The following is a 15,898-nucleotide window of genomic DNA, read 5'->3' as shown; positions in this document are numbered from 1 at the left end:
TAGAAAGTTCCGAGTTTGCACCAGACAGAACGCCCCAGGGTTCGGGTTTGCCATGGGTGTGTACAGCTAAGCTTCGTCCTTGAAGCAGCCGTGACTCAGCGTATTCAAAAAACAAACTTGAGTGTAGTTCTCCTCTTCGAAGATTCAAAACTCATCCTTGGCACACACCCTGTGACCGTTGTGTCACCTCCGTTAACATCTGCTCAGTGGTGTCCCAATTCTCCTGACTCATGGGGGAACCACAGGCTGCAAAGGGCCACAGAATGCACGCACGTGGGGTGGGCTGCTCGTCACCTGCTGTGTGACTCAGCAGCCAGCAGATGCCATCGTGGAAGAACAGGAAAAAAGACAAAAGGGCAGTTTGTCCTGAGAAAAACCCAATGATGTGTGTATTTCATGATTCTGTGACATGCTGCTGGTCAGGTGTGCGTTATCGGCCTCTCCAAACAAGTTCGTCAAAATGGAAATCGTTTCTTTGGGCTGGCAGGGGTCACAGTTTGTCCGGACAAGGCAGAAGCAGCCATGTGTTCCGCCATCCTTGGCCGGGCCCCAGGTGCTGTCTGGGGGGCTCAGCAGCCCACAGATGACCCGCCTCCACGCACACACTTGTGTCCTTTCCTGTCTACCGGAGTTCCTCCCGCCACCGGCCCCAGGGTCACTGGAGACTGTGCAAAAGGGGAAGTATCAGCCAAGAACCCAACTGTGCTGTGCCCACTCTCAGGCCTTTCCCATGATCCTGCTTAGCCAACAGTCAGGTTCTCTGCTTGGGACACAAACAGCCCACAGGGCGAGGGACCGGAGAGCCTGTTCTACGACGCCCGCGGTAAAGCAGGAATGACCAGTGCTCTGAGCTCTGGTGCGTCTCCAAGGTCAGGGCGATCCGAGTCATAGGGAGCGGTCCGTGTGTCATCTCGACCACAGAGAGGGGAGGAAGCACACTTGGGGCGGCTTATCTTTTGAATACACCCAGAGGCCACCGTCAGCATGGCCCAGTCTTCCTGAGAGTCACCTTCCAGGACTGAGGGGGTTGGCCTTTGGGGAATTGTAGGGAGCCCAGATGCCTGTTAGGTACCAGGCCCAGCAGACTCCCTGGCAGCTGTAAGGAGTACCTGGTCTGGAAGGAGAGAGGGGGGCTCAGGGACAGGTGACAAGCAGTGTTGACATCTTGCCAAGGCCAGGAAATCAGGCCGGGTTAAGATTTTTATTTATTTATTTATTTTTTTAAGAGAAAGAGAGGGGGAAGGGGAGAGAGCACGAGCTGAGGGGAGGGACAGAAGGAGAGAGAGAAGCAGACTCCCTGCTGAGCAGGCAACCCAACAGAGGGCTTGATCCCAGGACCCTGGGTAGATACTTACCCAATGGAGCCACGCAGGTGCGATTGCACTGAGCTTTGAAAGTTGACTCTGAAGCTCCCCAGGTTGAATTATTTTCTTTCTGTCTTTCCGTCAATTTCAGGGTTTCTTCAGCTGGCCCTTCAGCAGCCCAGGGCCTCCACACTCTTCTCTGATAGCTAAAGCCTTTTGCTCTGTCCCACCTGGGCCTCCCTCCTTTGCACCATCTCTACCTCTGCCGCGTGTCCCCTCACTAAGAGAACTTGCCTTCTAGGGCCCCCTCTGCTTGGTTACTGCGGTCATGACCTCTAAGAATCAGATGATTGACCGTTCCTGGAGAAATGTGCTAAAATAAAAACATAAATACACAATGTTAGGACAACGAAGGCACCTAGAATCTAGGTTCAGAGCCTCTGGATGCATTAGCTTCAGCTAATGTACATAATAATAATTCTCTGCATCCACATGGAGCTTCCTAGCAACAAGTAGGAATGAGCTCTCTGATCAGTCCCCTCATTAGGTGGGATCTCTCTTGAGCCTGACCTACTTTTTTTGAGATTCTAATGAGAGCCATGGATTTCCTCCCATAAAATGCACATACCCTAATACATCTCAAATCTAGCATTCACTTCTCAGACGTTTCAGATTCCTCCTGAAACCCATTTACAAAAATCCAACTCTGCTTCGGTTGACATTCAATTAATTGTGAGTCTAAGCATCCCATGCTCAGATCCCTCTACTTAAATGTTTCCTCCTCCATGGGGTCTCCCCTAAACCACCAGCTGGAAATCCTCTCCCCTTCATCGGTTCTCTTGCTTCATTCTGTGAGGTCAAGGCCATGGGTTCCCAGTACATCTTGTCATGCATGGCACCTGGAGATAAGGTCAACATATGGGTCTCTTCTTCGGTACAAAAGACATTTGGGTCTCTCTCGCCCAAATGTTAAAGCACGTTGAGCAGAACATAAATTGGTTGAATATAAGTTTGCTTATTGGATCAGAAGCATGACAGAACTAGAAGGGAAACCGATAGGACTCTGTATGAGGGGACAACTGAAAGAGTGAACGTTTCTAATCTGTGAAGATGGTGCCTGAGAGGGCATATGTATATTTAATATCAAGGACATCATGAAAGCCATCAAGAACACACACTGGGATTTGCTTACCAAAACTGAAAATACCGAGATTAAGAACGCCTGCAAAAACTGAGAGAGACGGGGTGTTCTATTGGCTTTAGCACTAATTTATGTAGTGGGTAAGGGAAACATATGGCCCTCATTATCTTGAGAGGTTATGTAAGTCACAGACACAAATAGGTTCAGGAAAGGTTTAGGGATTGCTGAAAGGAATTAAAGAAGCCCTACAAAAATGTAAAGGCATGCTGTGTTCCTGGGTAGGAAGACTTAATGTTGTCAAAATGGCAATGCTATCTAAAATCATCTACAGATTCAGTGCAGTTCCTATCAAAATTTCAACAGCTTATTTTTGGTAGAAATGAAGAAACCTATTCTCAGATTCATATGGGATCTCAAGGGGCTCCATATACCCAAAACAACCTTGAGAAAGAAAAACAAAGTTGCATTATTTACAGCCAACATATGGAAGCAGCCTAAGTGTCCATCGGTAGATGAATGGATAAAGAAGATAAAGAAGATGTGGCTATACAATGGAATACTATTCCACCATAAAAAATAATGAAAAACTGCCATTTATAGTGGATGAGCCTACAGGTTATTGCGCTATGTGAAATAAATCAGACAAGAGAAAGAAGACATATATTGTGTGATTTCACTTCTATGTGGAATCTGAGAAACAAAACAAATGTACAAATGAAACAAACCAGAAACAGACTCATAGATGCTGGAAACAAACTGGTGGATTCCAGAGAGGGGAAGGGTCGGGGGATGAGCGAAATAGGAGACGGGAACTCAGAGGCACAAACTTCCAGTTATAAACAAAGTCCCAAGGGTGTAACGTACAACATAGGGAGTATAGCCAATAATATCACAAAAACCTTGAGAGGTGGTAACTAGACGCATTATGGGAGTCCTTTTGTAATGTGTAAAAATAGCAAATCACTATGAATATACCTGAAACCAAGAGGATACTGTGTATCACTTATACTTTAAGTAAATAAATAGAAAAGCAAAGTCCAAGAACTTGTGCTTCTTGATTTCAAAACTTACTACAAAGCCAGTGAAATCCAAGCAGTGTGGTACTGGCAATAATAACAGAAACGTAGGTCAGTAGAACAGAACTAAGAGTTCAGAAATAAACCCACACATCTATGGTCAATTGATTTTTGACAAGAGTGTCAAGCCCGTTCAGGGGGGAAAATACAATCTCCATAATGGTGCAGGGACAAGTAGATTTCCACAGGCAAAGGACTGAAGTTGGACCTCCACCTGATACCATATGCAAAAATTAACTCAAAATGGATCAATGACTTTAATATGAAAGCTAAAACTTTAATAGAAAAGCTAAAACCATAAAATCCTTAGGAGAAAATACAGAAGTAAACCTTCATGATGTCCTACTTGGCAACAGATTACTGGATCTGACAAGAAAGGCATAAAAACAACAGAAAAATATAGTTAGATTGGACTTCATCTAAATTTGAAACTTTTGTGCATCAAAGGACATTCTTTTTTAAGATTTTATTTTTTTTAAGATTTTATTTATTTATTTGCCAGATAGAGAGATGGCAAGAGAGGGAACACAAGCAGGGGGAGTGGAAGAGGGAGAAGCAGGCTTTTGCCTAAGCAGGGAGCCCAAGGCATGGCTTGATCCCAGGACCTTGGGATCATGACCTGAACCAAAGGAAGATGCTTTACAACTGAGCCACCCAGGGACCCCTTAAGATTTTATTTTTAAGCGGTTTCTACACCCAATGTGGGGCTCAAACTCAACCCATATCAAGAGCCACACGCTCCACCGACTGAGCAAGTCAGGTGCCCCAAAGGACATTATTAAGAACATAAAAAGACAACCAATAGACTAGGAGAAAACATTTATAAATCTTATATGTGATAAAGGTTTAATAGCCAGAATATATAAACTACTCCTACAAATCAACAACAGGAAAACAAACTCAGTTTAAAAATGTACAAAGGGTCCAAATAGGCCTTTCTCCAAAGAAGATACACAAATGGCCAATAAACCCACGAAAAGATGTTCACCATCGTTAGTTAGGGAAATGCAAATCAAAACCACAGTGATGTCGGGTTTGGCCTTGGCAACCACAGCCTGGCCCGATGTGGTTCCAGATTCTGCCCGGGATCAACGTCATGGCCCTGTGCTTGTTCATCCCCAGTAAAGCCTCTGAACACGTTCACAGGTTCACTAATGGGGGCAAGAAAAAAGGTTTGCCCATTATTCATGTCAGCGGAGCCTGATGGAAAGAGATAGGCGGGTCTCTGAGTTAATCGTTACCATGTGTCAAGGGGTTTGGAGAACATCGATCAAGGAAGCATTTTCCCGCTTGATGAAAAATAATTCGGTTATGCTCATCTACCCCTTCTAGAAGGTTGCGCACTGTATTCACGTACCGCATGGTAAAACCAACGAAGAAAGTAAAATCCAAACCAAACCAAATAAGAACCACAGCGACATACTACTTCATCCCCAAGTGTTGGAGAGGAGGCAGGGACATTTGAACTTGAGGGCCGCCGTTCGGAAGGCAGAGTGGGACAGCCGCTGTGGAAAACAGCTCGGTGATCTGTCCAAACGCTAAGCATCCAGATACCGTATGACTCAGCAAATTCCAGTCCTAGGTATAAATCCGAAAGAATTGAAAACAGAGGCTCAAACAGATACTTGCACCCTAATGTTCATCGCAGCATTCTTAATCATAGCTGAAAGGTGGATGCAACCAAGATGTCCATCAACAGATGTCTGGAGAAGGAAAGCATGGCGTCTACACCCGCTGGAGGATTATTGAGCCTTACAAGGGGATGACGTGCTGACACACGATACAACATGAAGAGACCTCAGGAGCGCTTTGCTGACTGAAGCAGACACAAGAGGACAGATACGGTAGCTTCCACTCAGCTGAGGTGCCTGGCTTAGGCAAGTTCAGAGAGACAGAAAGCAGAATGGTGGTCACCGGGGATGGGGCAGGAGAGGAACAGGGAGCTAAACTTAAAGGGCCCAGAGTTTCCGTTTGAGGTGACAAAGCAGCTTTGGAAATAGATAGGGCGATGGTTGCGCCATGTCGTGAAGGTGCTAAAAGCCACCGAGCTGCACACTTTTTTTAAAATGACGATGGAGAGAAATGTGTGGGTGACAGTCTCACCACAGGTCATCAGGAACATGGTGGGATGAGCCACTGGCCCCTGCAGGCCATCGATGGTCCCCGAGCCACATTCCTCCCCAGCGTGGGGGACAGCATTCCAGAGTGGAGGGCCCTCGCCTGGGCCACAGAGGTGCCCATGCGATCCCCATGACAAGACTGACCGAGGGTGGGCCTTGGGCTCCACAGGGACCCGTCCTAGGGTTACAACAGTGCAGCCGCTGGAGATGTTCCTGAGGCAAATTGGAACGGCCATGCAGCCTTCCGGCCAACCCAGAGCTGCTGACTACTGGTGGGCTTCCGAGCATCTGATGTCTCTCAGGCACAAAATGTTCACCCTTTTAGGGGAGTAACAATAACGAAAGAAACCATATTCTATTAATTGACTAGTAAGAAACTCTCTCTTACACACACACACTCACACACACAGGCTCTCCCAAAGAGACCTCAGTCACAGATGCTAGCAATGACTCCTCTCTCCAGAAGGAGCGCACCGTTTGGCACACTTGCAGGCCGGAACTCCTCATCTCTCTTTCCATGGGCATGAACACCTAGGCCACTGTCAGGGACCCCATGGAGTTTTCGGGTAGATCCCTGCAAGTTAGGTGGTAACGGGGCTTCTTCATGGCGAGAGGCTCCAGCTAGCTCTAATGAAAGAACGCAATGCATGGTGATGGGGGCTCCGGGAATTGGGGGAGGTGGGGGTCAGGACCCCTCCGGGAGCCTGGGGAAGCAGAAAGTACAAACCTGGCTACAGAGGAGGAGGCGGTCTGTCCCACAGACCCTCCTTCCTGCTTTACTCGCTGCAGGTGCCACCCCTGGGGAGGAAGGGCCTTCCAGCCAGGGTTAGGTCACAGACTTTCCATGAATGGCCCAGGGCAAGGAGAGAAAGGCTTTGCTTCCCAGACTTCCCTGGTGGAGGATGGACCGTAAGCTCATTCTGTCACCCATACCAGATGCCCTGGGGAGAAGCCATCCCCAGAAGGGCCCTGGGAACCAACAGGTGCAGGGACAGACGAGGCCCAGCCAAAAGCCCAACACAGGAGGGGCGGCGGAATCTTTGCCCTTCCTGAAGGAACATCCAGACCCCCAGACCCCACCGCACTGAGACCCAAGGGTCAGGACCCACATGAGGCTTTGTAAACAGTTCCTCCAGGAACCTTAGGGGTGTGTTTGTGCATCTGGAGTGACTAGTGCCTGACAGAAAATTAGTGGACTTTTAACTTTGGCCACAGAGCCCAAGATCCCTCTGCTTTCACACACACACACACACACACACACACACACACACACACACACACACAACCCCGCTGCCTTACTCTCAAGCTCTTGGCTGCCATGGGCTTCGGGCTGCCGCCGCAGACCCTCCAACAGAAAGCAGCTCTGGGCGGTCAGGTGGAGTGTAGGGAGATGTGCCCCCAGGGCAAACGCACAAAAATACTCCTCTGGGGGAGACTATGAAGTCCGGTGAGGTCATCCCCTGTCCCCCTGCAGCTGGGGGACATAAAAAAGACCCTCCTGGGATGTGGGACAAGGGACGACATGTTCCTGATCTCAGCAATCTGCAGCATTTGCACTGGTCCCAGGTCAAAGGCAGGGCAGGAGGCCAAGAGGTGGGGAGGGGGGCGGTCAGGGCCCAGCTGGCAAAGAAGGACACGGGGGAGCTGGGGCGGGTGGGGTGCAGGAAGCAGGCCAGGGTCAGGCCTCAGCAGCAGCGGCTGAGGTCAGTCACACAGAGAAGAGTTCTAGAGGAGGGGTCAGGCCAGGCTGGCAATCTGGAGAGGGAAAAGAAACCCGCTGACTCTGTGCCGGGCCTGTCACCAGCAGAAACATGCCAACCCTGAGACATGTTCCATTTAGCAGATGAGAAAGTGGCTGAGAGCACTCATCGTCCCCAAGGTGGGGCATGAAGCCAGTGAGCCCCACGAGTCAGGGGCTGAGCCCCAGCTGCTCCGGGTCAGATGGAACCAGCAAGTAGGAGACGAACGAGGCCGGGTGGGGACGGTAGGGAGATGAGCTTACCGTGGAGACCTTCCTGGGCATTTGGAATTGAAGCTGGGTATTGCCATCCCAGGGCAGGGGAGGGGAGCTGGGCAGGGGCCTGAGCACTCATCTCTGCCTTTTCCTATCTCCTTCTGTAATGACTGACAACCACTTCAAAGTGACATTTGAACTTTGACTGCGGGACAGCAGGTGTCACCCCTGTGAACTTGGCAGAGGTAAACAGAGTTGAAGGTTAGTTCACACCTTGACACATTTCCTTGGGGAGGAGGTGGCTCTCCCAGTGCTTTCACACGAGCAATAAAGTTGGTGCCCATGGACTAGAGGTCAGGAGAGAGTTTCTTTTTCTTTTTTTTTTTTTTTTTAAGATTTTATTTATTTGAGACAGAGATCACAAGTAGGCAGAGAGAGAGGAGGAAGCAGGCTCCACGTGGAGCAGAGCACCCAATGTGGGGCTCGATCCCAGGACCCTGGGATCATGACCTGAGCTGAAGGCAGAGACTCTAACCCACTGAGCCACCCAAGCGCCCCAGGAGAGAATTTCTTACAGGCCGGGGTACCCCTCGCTGGATGCCAGCCCTCCCACTGCAGACCTGCTTTTTTAGGTTCCTGGACCCAGCTCCAGTGTACTGGGGAGTGGTTTCCTCCTCAACACCAAGCATTTCTCAGGCCACACCAGGGTGTCCCACAAAAGTCTCCCTTACACACACACACACACACACACACACAAGCACGCTTCAGACACCAATCCAAAGGCCAGGTAACTGTTCCCTGTGCTTCCAGCTCGCTGTAATTCAGAGGTTCCTAGGACCCCTCCTTGGAGGATTCATTTGCTAGAGCGGTTCCCCGAACTCAGAGAAGCATTTTACCTACTAGGTGACCGGCTTATTATAAAAGGATAAAACTCAGGAACAGCCAGGTGGAAGAGATGCTTAGGGCCCAGTGTGGTGACAGAGCTGGGAGCGTCCCTTCTTTCTCCAGGGGCACCAACCAGCCCCTTTCCAGCACCTTGGGAAGCTCTCTGATCCCAGTCCTCTTGGGGTTTTATGAAGGCTTTATTACACAGGCATGATTGATTAAATCGTTGGCCATTGGCAATTGATTCTAATCACCTGGTTGGTTCTGGCAACCAGCCCCCTCGCTTAGGTTACCTAAAAGCTTTCCAGCAGTCACCTCATTAACATAACAAAGACACCTTTATCACGCTTATCAGGGGAAATTCCAAGGGTGAAGGAGCTCTGTGCCAGGAATAGGGTGTAAGAGGAAAATAGATTTATTACAAATGACAACAGCACCGCTCCCCCGGCATGGTCCCCTGCCCTTCAGCTCTGCCCACCCAGTGGGTGTAGACAGGCAGGGAATGCTGGGCCGAGGGCCTGTGACGCTGCCCCTCGTCGACCCCTGAGTCGGGAGTGCGACCCTCTGAGCTTGTCCTCTGCAGAGGAGCTCTCGGCAATTCGCAGAGAACATCTCTCTGTGCTCTGCAGCCTGTCCCGGATTCATGTTTTCTCTCCCGCACAGATGTGGCCCTTTCCCCTGATCACTGAAGTCACGCAAAGATGAAGGTAATTCTGAGTGATGTTCTACAGGATGGATCTCGGGCCAGATTGGCGTAGACCAACATCTGTTCAAGTTCAGTCCGTATTTCCTCTTGCCTTCTCAACCTGGTGTCTGAAACAAGAGCTGAATTAGAACAAAATTAGCTGATACCGCGTAGCTACTAGTAAGAGTTATGCTGGGGCACATGGCTGGCTCAGTCAGTGGAGCATACAACTCTCGATCTTGAGGTCATGAGTTTTGAGCCCCCCATTGGGCCTAGAGCTCACAAAAAAAAAAAAAAAAATGCACATAGCCTATCCTGGGAACCATGCTGAACTCTTCTCAGGACTGTTCTAGGAGTCTCATCACGACCTTACAAGGAAGGCTCAGTTACTGATCCCATTTAACAGGTGAGCAAACTGAGGCTCAGAAAGGGTTGATGAACAGCACAGGGCTATGACCCTGTAATGTTGGAGCCCCAGCCCATGCTCTATTTCACTTACGTATAATGCTACCACCTCCCTTCAGCTCCCCACCCCTGATCCTGGTGGTCTCTTTAATTAGGAAAGATTTTTCAAAGGAGAATAAGTATTACTGGGGATATACTTAATGTCAGATTCCATGCTTCCCCATAATATCCTACTTTTTTAAGAGTATTTATTTATTTATTTGACAGAGAGAGAGATCACAAGTAGGCAGAGGCAGGCAGAGAGAGGAGGGGAAGCAGGCTCCCCGCTGAGCAGAGATGTGGGGCTCTATCTCAGGACCTGATCATGACCTGAGCCGAAGGCAGAGGCTTAACCCACTGAGCCACCCAGGCGCCCCCCACAATATCCTATTATTCCCAAAGCTCCCAGCATTGCAACCCAGTGCTCTGTTGGGATTAGATAGACGAGTGGGGCAGCTGTTGCCTTCTGCACACTCTTCTAAAAAGGATCAGGATTAACGTACCTGGTTCTCAGTTAGCTAAACGGTTGAAAATGGTGAACGCCCAATATGCATCTGCAGTGCTTTGCTGAGCAGCCTCGAGGAGAGACATTCAGAAAGTTAAAGTGAAAACCCAGCACGACTTTGTCAATTTTAAGATGGGGCGCCAAGGAAACACGCTGTGCAGGGAAATCTCTTCTGATACTGGTTGACGTTACGAATGGTGCGGCATCCGTACCAACACCGGCAAAGTGTGTAGCTGTCCTCCAGGGAAGGGAGCTCCCGAAAACCCGCAGCTGCCTGGCTGTGGCCAATTTTTGGTTTTAACCACTAATTAAGCTCTGTTTATTCAGGACAGACTGCCTTACTGATCGGGAGAAAGAGACTCCATGCTCGTGGTAAGAGGCCCTCTCTGTGTGTCCAGGACCCCTTCGTCTGTGCACTTAGCTGGCAGCCAGGCTCTGTTTTGGTGCTCAGCCCGTCTAGACAAGCCTCGTCTCCACTCTACCCAAACCAGGTCCGATTTGAGGATTAAGGTGTCCACATTTTTGCCCTATTAGCACAGTTAAAGAATGATAACAACGAATATAAAACCACCAACCAACATCAAAAGACCTAAGCGTGAACTATGCTAAAGAAAGCCAGCCTTTGGGGGCTTGGGCGGCTCAGATGGTTAAGCATCTGCTTTCGGTTGGGTTCAGGTTGTGATCTCCAGGTCCCGGGATGGAGCCCCACATTGGGCTCCCTGCTCAGCAGGGAGTCTGCTTTTCCCTCTGCCTCTCCCCCTGCTCCTGCTCTGTCTCTTTGTCTTTCTCTCTCTCAAATGAATAAATAAAATTTTAAAAACGAAACAAAACATCAAAACCACAGAAAGAAAAGGAAGCTGGTGTTGATAGCGGCAGAGGGAGAAAGTGGAGGGTAATGCATTGAACACTAGGTCTCAGGACAGACCCTGGTTCTCCTCTGAGTCTGCGGTAGTCTGGGATCTGGCAGTGACCTTCGGGAGCTCCTCCACAGGTGACTCAAAGAACCCAGACCCAGAGCCTCCATGAGCACTTCGGGATGATCCTCAGGCTTCCTTGGGGTGGGACGGGGACATTGGCAACACTGCTGCTATGTTGGGGAATGCACCCCAGACTTGATAGCTGGTTGGGGCTGACAGTGCCTTGGGGTCTGCTTCGCAGAGGTGGGAGGGGAGGTCTGGCCAGGCCCCATACAATGACCCCCCTGCACTGGTGCAGATGAAGAATGGAAGTTCTTGTCCAGAGCTGCTGCGTATCCCAAGTCACTTCTCCCCCAGCCCACCCCACATCCCTCGGTGCTCCAGAGGGGCTTGGGGCCAGCCCAATGACCCCCAGCACACACTGCCCCAGGGACTGCAAGCAGAAAGCTCCTTTTTCTGCCTGTTTGGGTGCAGTTGGGGTAATTTTTAATATATTCCTTTTTGCTCTTCATCAACTTCCAATGTATCAAGATGTCCTAAGGGCAAAAGAACCGATTTAACTCTCTGATTAGAAGGAAGGCTCTTGGCCTAACGCCTCACTCATTTTGAAATACTGACATTAACCGGGGGAAAATCACTCAAGCTCTCTTGTTACTTCCTGTGCTTAATTAAGTGGCTCCGCAGGTGACTCAACCCTTTTATTTTTCAGAATGACATCAGACTTATTTTCCATTTTAATAGCCTGGTTACTTCATTGATTTTTCAAAATCCAATTTCACTTTCTAGTGCAAGTTTTTATCTATTTTTCCCCCTCCCCCCAGGAAGTGCTAACTCCCATCGTGGCTAAACCCCAACTATTACAAATGCCTCCATCTGGATTTTCGGTGAGGTTTTTTTGTTGTTGTTTTTTTGAGTCCAAGGTCCAAAATCAGAATTTGAAGAAGGAATTAGAGGTGTAGTCCTTTTATTTATTTATTTATTTATTTATTTAATTTTTTTATTTGATAGATCACAAGTAGGCAGAGAGGCAGGCAGAGAGAGACAGGAGGAGGAGGTAGGCTCCCTGCTGAGCAGAGAGCCCGATGCGGGACTCGATCCCAGGACCCTGAGATCATGACCTGAGCCGAAGGCAGAGGCTTTAACCACTGAGCCACCCAGGCGCCCCTAGAGGTGTAGTCCTTGCATGCCAAATAATTAATTTAAATAATTTCACAAAGTGTTGGAGTTTTCAAGTTAATGCACTATCTAGTGTTATTCCTGAGAGGGGTTCCCACACCCCGGAGGTGATGTTGGGGTCCCTGCAGAAAACCCCGTCTGCAGAAGCCACCTCTGGGCTCTCCACTCTTGTCATTTCCTCCTGGCAATTCAAGGAGTATCTTTTCAACCTCCTAAGCTTGTTTGAGCTCATTTAATACTTACCGGGTGGCTGTTCAACATTTTTTCCTCTCAAGGTTAATTGCCATTGCTGATTGGTAAAAATCTGTTGTTGGAGGGTCGATGTGAGGATTTCTGCATCTTAACACGGTTTGGACTCACAGTCTCAAGAAAAAGCAGAGGCCGCTGATGTTTTGCAAGGCATGTGACATTTATTTATTGTTCGTTTCTCGTTTCATAGGGGGGGCTTTTGTTTGTTTCTTTGGAGCTTGGGCAAGCTGAGTGAATTTCATTTTCTGCCCCTGCTGAGGGGTTTTCCTCCATTTAAACGTCATGCCCTGATTCAGTTTCAAAAAAAAAAAAAAAAAAGGCCACCCTGGTAAGGCGGGGGAGAACACTATTCACTCCTCATCATCCCATGGTGGGCAACACGCACAGAGACAGTAACAGCAGCCCCCGGTGGCCCTGGCCTTCCCCCTAGACAGGAAGGAAACCAGACCCAAGCCAGAGGTGAATCTTTTGCTGCCCAAAGCACTTCTTCCCCTTCCCCAAGTTCAATTACTACTTGAGAACTTGCCAGGGCTAGAAGCTCAGCAGGACTCGGTGATCCTTTTTTTTTTTTAAATCCCAAAGAGGAGTTGAAGATATAACGCATGCCGTAGGTGCTCATTACATGTTCATTTTCTTCCTTCTTTAATTAATATTTGCATAATGACACATTGAGGGAATTCACGGGCTGCACCGCCGGAAGAACACCCACTCTGCTGATTGTTTTCTCCCGTGAGAAAGATGTCAACCATTGGCTGTCTACCTTCTTGCTCCTCGGACGTCCCCCTTCCTCTAAAGAGCAGAGGAGATTGATTCTAAACTAACGTTCCATTTGAAGCAAAGCTGCCTCATGACGTCTGGGCCTGTCCCTTCAAAGAGTTCTTTCTAACCCACCGGCTGTAATGAAAAATTATACCAGACACGGGGTGGGGCCAAGACCCCTGAGCTGGATCCCTGCACTTGAGTTGCTAACGATGACCCAGAAGGGCAGCCAGCCCAGAGAGACGCACACGACAAGACCAGTGGATGGTGGGGTGACAGGGCGAGAGCAGCCCGGGTGGTAGGGAATGACCTCTGGAGGCAAGCACCCCAGATTGCTGTCAGTGTCCATAGCTCCGAGCCTCTGCTGCCACTGGGTTCCACGTATGGCTGGTCTCCCGTATTCCTGGGGCCTCCAACCCAGAGACAAATGGCAGCCCCTTGACCCAGGTCCCATACAAACTCCTCAAAAGCCATGTGTGCATGGGGGGAGTGGGGACGCCTTGCTCACAGAAGGTATTCCACAAATATTGATAGGAAGAATTAGTCAAAGGACTCCAGATTGAACACTGACATAGAAGTCTTTGCACTTGGATGTCTCCAGCCCTCACCCTTGAGGGCCTTACGTTGGCGGCTTCATCCTGCCATCCTGCAACACAGCTCTTCCTGCTGGTGCCGCCCTATGACCAGAGTTCACTCCTTACAAACCTCAGCTAAACCCTTGCACTTTCCAGTCCCGCCTGCTGGGTCGATACGCTCCATCATCCCATTCCCCCATCCCAAAGTCTCCTGGGCTGTGTCTGCCATGGGAATCCCCTCTGCCCAGAGCCTTGTCCTCACCAGGACGGGATGTGAGAAGGGTAGAGTGGCTGGATGGCAAGGAAGTGGTGGGTTTCTCAGAACACTGCTCCCCCTTGGATCACATCACCTGGGTTTCTCTGCTGGCGTCGAAGTTCTAATAGAAGGGGCTGCCTTTTGGCGAAGTTTCGGGACACCAGGGCACTGGGTCATGATCAGTGGATCTGAGGATAGCCTCTGATGCCTTTGATCTTTGGGACCTGTCTCAGGGCCTTGTTGCTTTTCCTCTGCCTAGCTATGTTCATGTTTTCTTCTCACTTCCTCAAAACTGAGCAATAGTTTTAGGGATCACATAGAAGGAGTAAACTTGTAAAAAAAAAAAAAAAGGTAAGAGAGTGGCTAACATGAATATCAAGGGGGTCTTTACCTCTAGTGGAGGGGAAGGAGGAAGACACCATTTGTGGGGGCACCCTAGGACTCTTCTGTAAGATGCTGTTTCTGCTTTTAACATTGACTGTGGGCCTCCAAGTGTTCCTGTATGATTATTCCTTAAGCCGCTGTGATACATTTTCTGCACTCTCCTGAGTGTGTGGTGCATTTCATAAGGTGTGTGGTTTCTTCCGACCTGGCTGCCCCTCCCCAGCCATTTTGCCTGGCTGGGCCAGGTCCAGGGCACATCTGGGAAGGGGCCCCTGCCACCTCCTTCCCCCCACTTCCACCACCACCCAGGCTGCATCCTGCCCTGGTTTCCGAAATCCGGGACCACTGCCGGACGCAACGTCGCGGACACTCCGCCGTCTTCTATGTCCCACCTGTACTGAACATAGATGCGATAAACCAGAACGTGTCCCAGAGAGCTCTGCCTCTGCGATTACACCCACCCCCTCCTGCTGAGCTCTCCCCCGTGCAGGTGCATCTGTTCAGGAAGGCACTGGTGTTTTCTGAGCCAGGACCCGTGTGACCGTAGCCCGCAGGGGGCTGAGTGGCGAGGAGCCGAGCTCGCCTACCCAGTTCCATCCCCAGTGATTCTTCCCCCCCTCCCTAGTCCGCTAGCTGGGCTTCACTCTCCCCCATGACCTAGACCTTTGTGGCTCTTGTGCCCCAGCTCCCGGGTCATCGGGTCATCCCTCCACGACCTGTCAGCTGCCCCTTCCCTAGATTATCCATCCTGAGCTGTCACCTGCCCAGGTCCCTCCCTAGCCTTGCCTTTCCCCCACCTGATAACCTGGTGAGTTCACCTTGACTGTCTGCGGGGTTTCCTCTGCAAACATCAGCGGCTAGGAAAGGTCTCAGGGATGGCATATCCAACCTACCATCTCCAGCCTCACACAGCTGGCCATAGGACCGGTGCCAACGGTATGCCCTTCATGGCCCTTTGGACTCAGGAGCTGCTATTGATTCTACTGGTCAGACACATGCCTTGCCTTTGAAGTGTTTGTCGACAAGGCAGACGTATTGAACCAAAATGGGCGTGGGGGCCGTCGGGAGGCGCGTAATGAATGTTTGCTGGCAGCAGCGAGTGCGTACTTGGGCAAACATTTGGAGACTGTCATAGCCTGTCCTATGTGTCCGCGGATCTGTAGTGAGGATCCCACCCCAGTCAGGACAGGGCACGGGCTTTCTGTTCAAAGATGCTCTCCCAGGCCATCCTCCCTTCCTCTGTGCAAGGCAGCACAGAGGAATGCTGCAGACGGGGCTGGATGCCCTTCAGATCCCGCGCGCTCCCGAGCTGTGTGCTCTGAGGCAAGTTCTGTAGTTTGTCTGAGCCTCAGTTTCCTCCAGCACTGGCTGGAGTGGTCATTTCTTCTCTGTGGGGTGGATGGGGCTTAAATGAGACAACGGGGGTAAGCCACTAGCAGGACGCATGGCACTTTCCTGGTTTTCAGTA

At 50.0% G+C, this 15,898-nt stretch overlaps 1 pseudogene; it reads left to right on the top strand.

The window, feature by feature from the left end:
- The first annotated feature begins 4,584 nt into the window (after nt 1–4,584).
- LOC116858946 lies at nt 4,585–4,825 on the top strand (annotated as a pseudogene).
- Nucleotides 4,826–15,898: the final 11,073 nt, after the last annotated feature.

The sequence above is a fragment of the Lontra canadensis genome, unplaced genomic scaffold (genome assembly GCF_010015895.1).
Source record: "Lontra canadensis isolate GAN:19392208 unplaced genomic scaffold, GSC_riverotter_1.0 scaffold144, whole genome shotgun sequence".
NCBI lineage: Eukaryota > Metazoa > Chordata > Mammalia > Carnivora > Mustelidae > Lontra > Lontra canadensis.
This window is presented reverse-complemented; position numbering and strand designations above follow the sequence as displayed.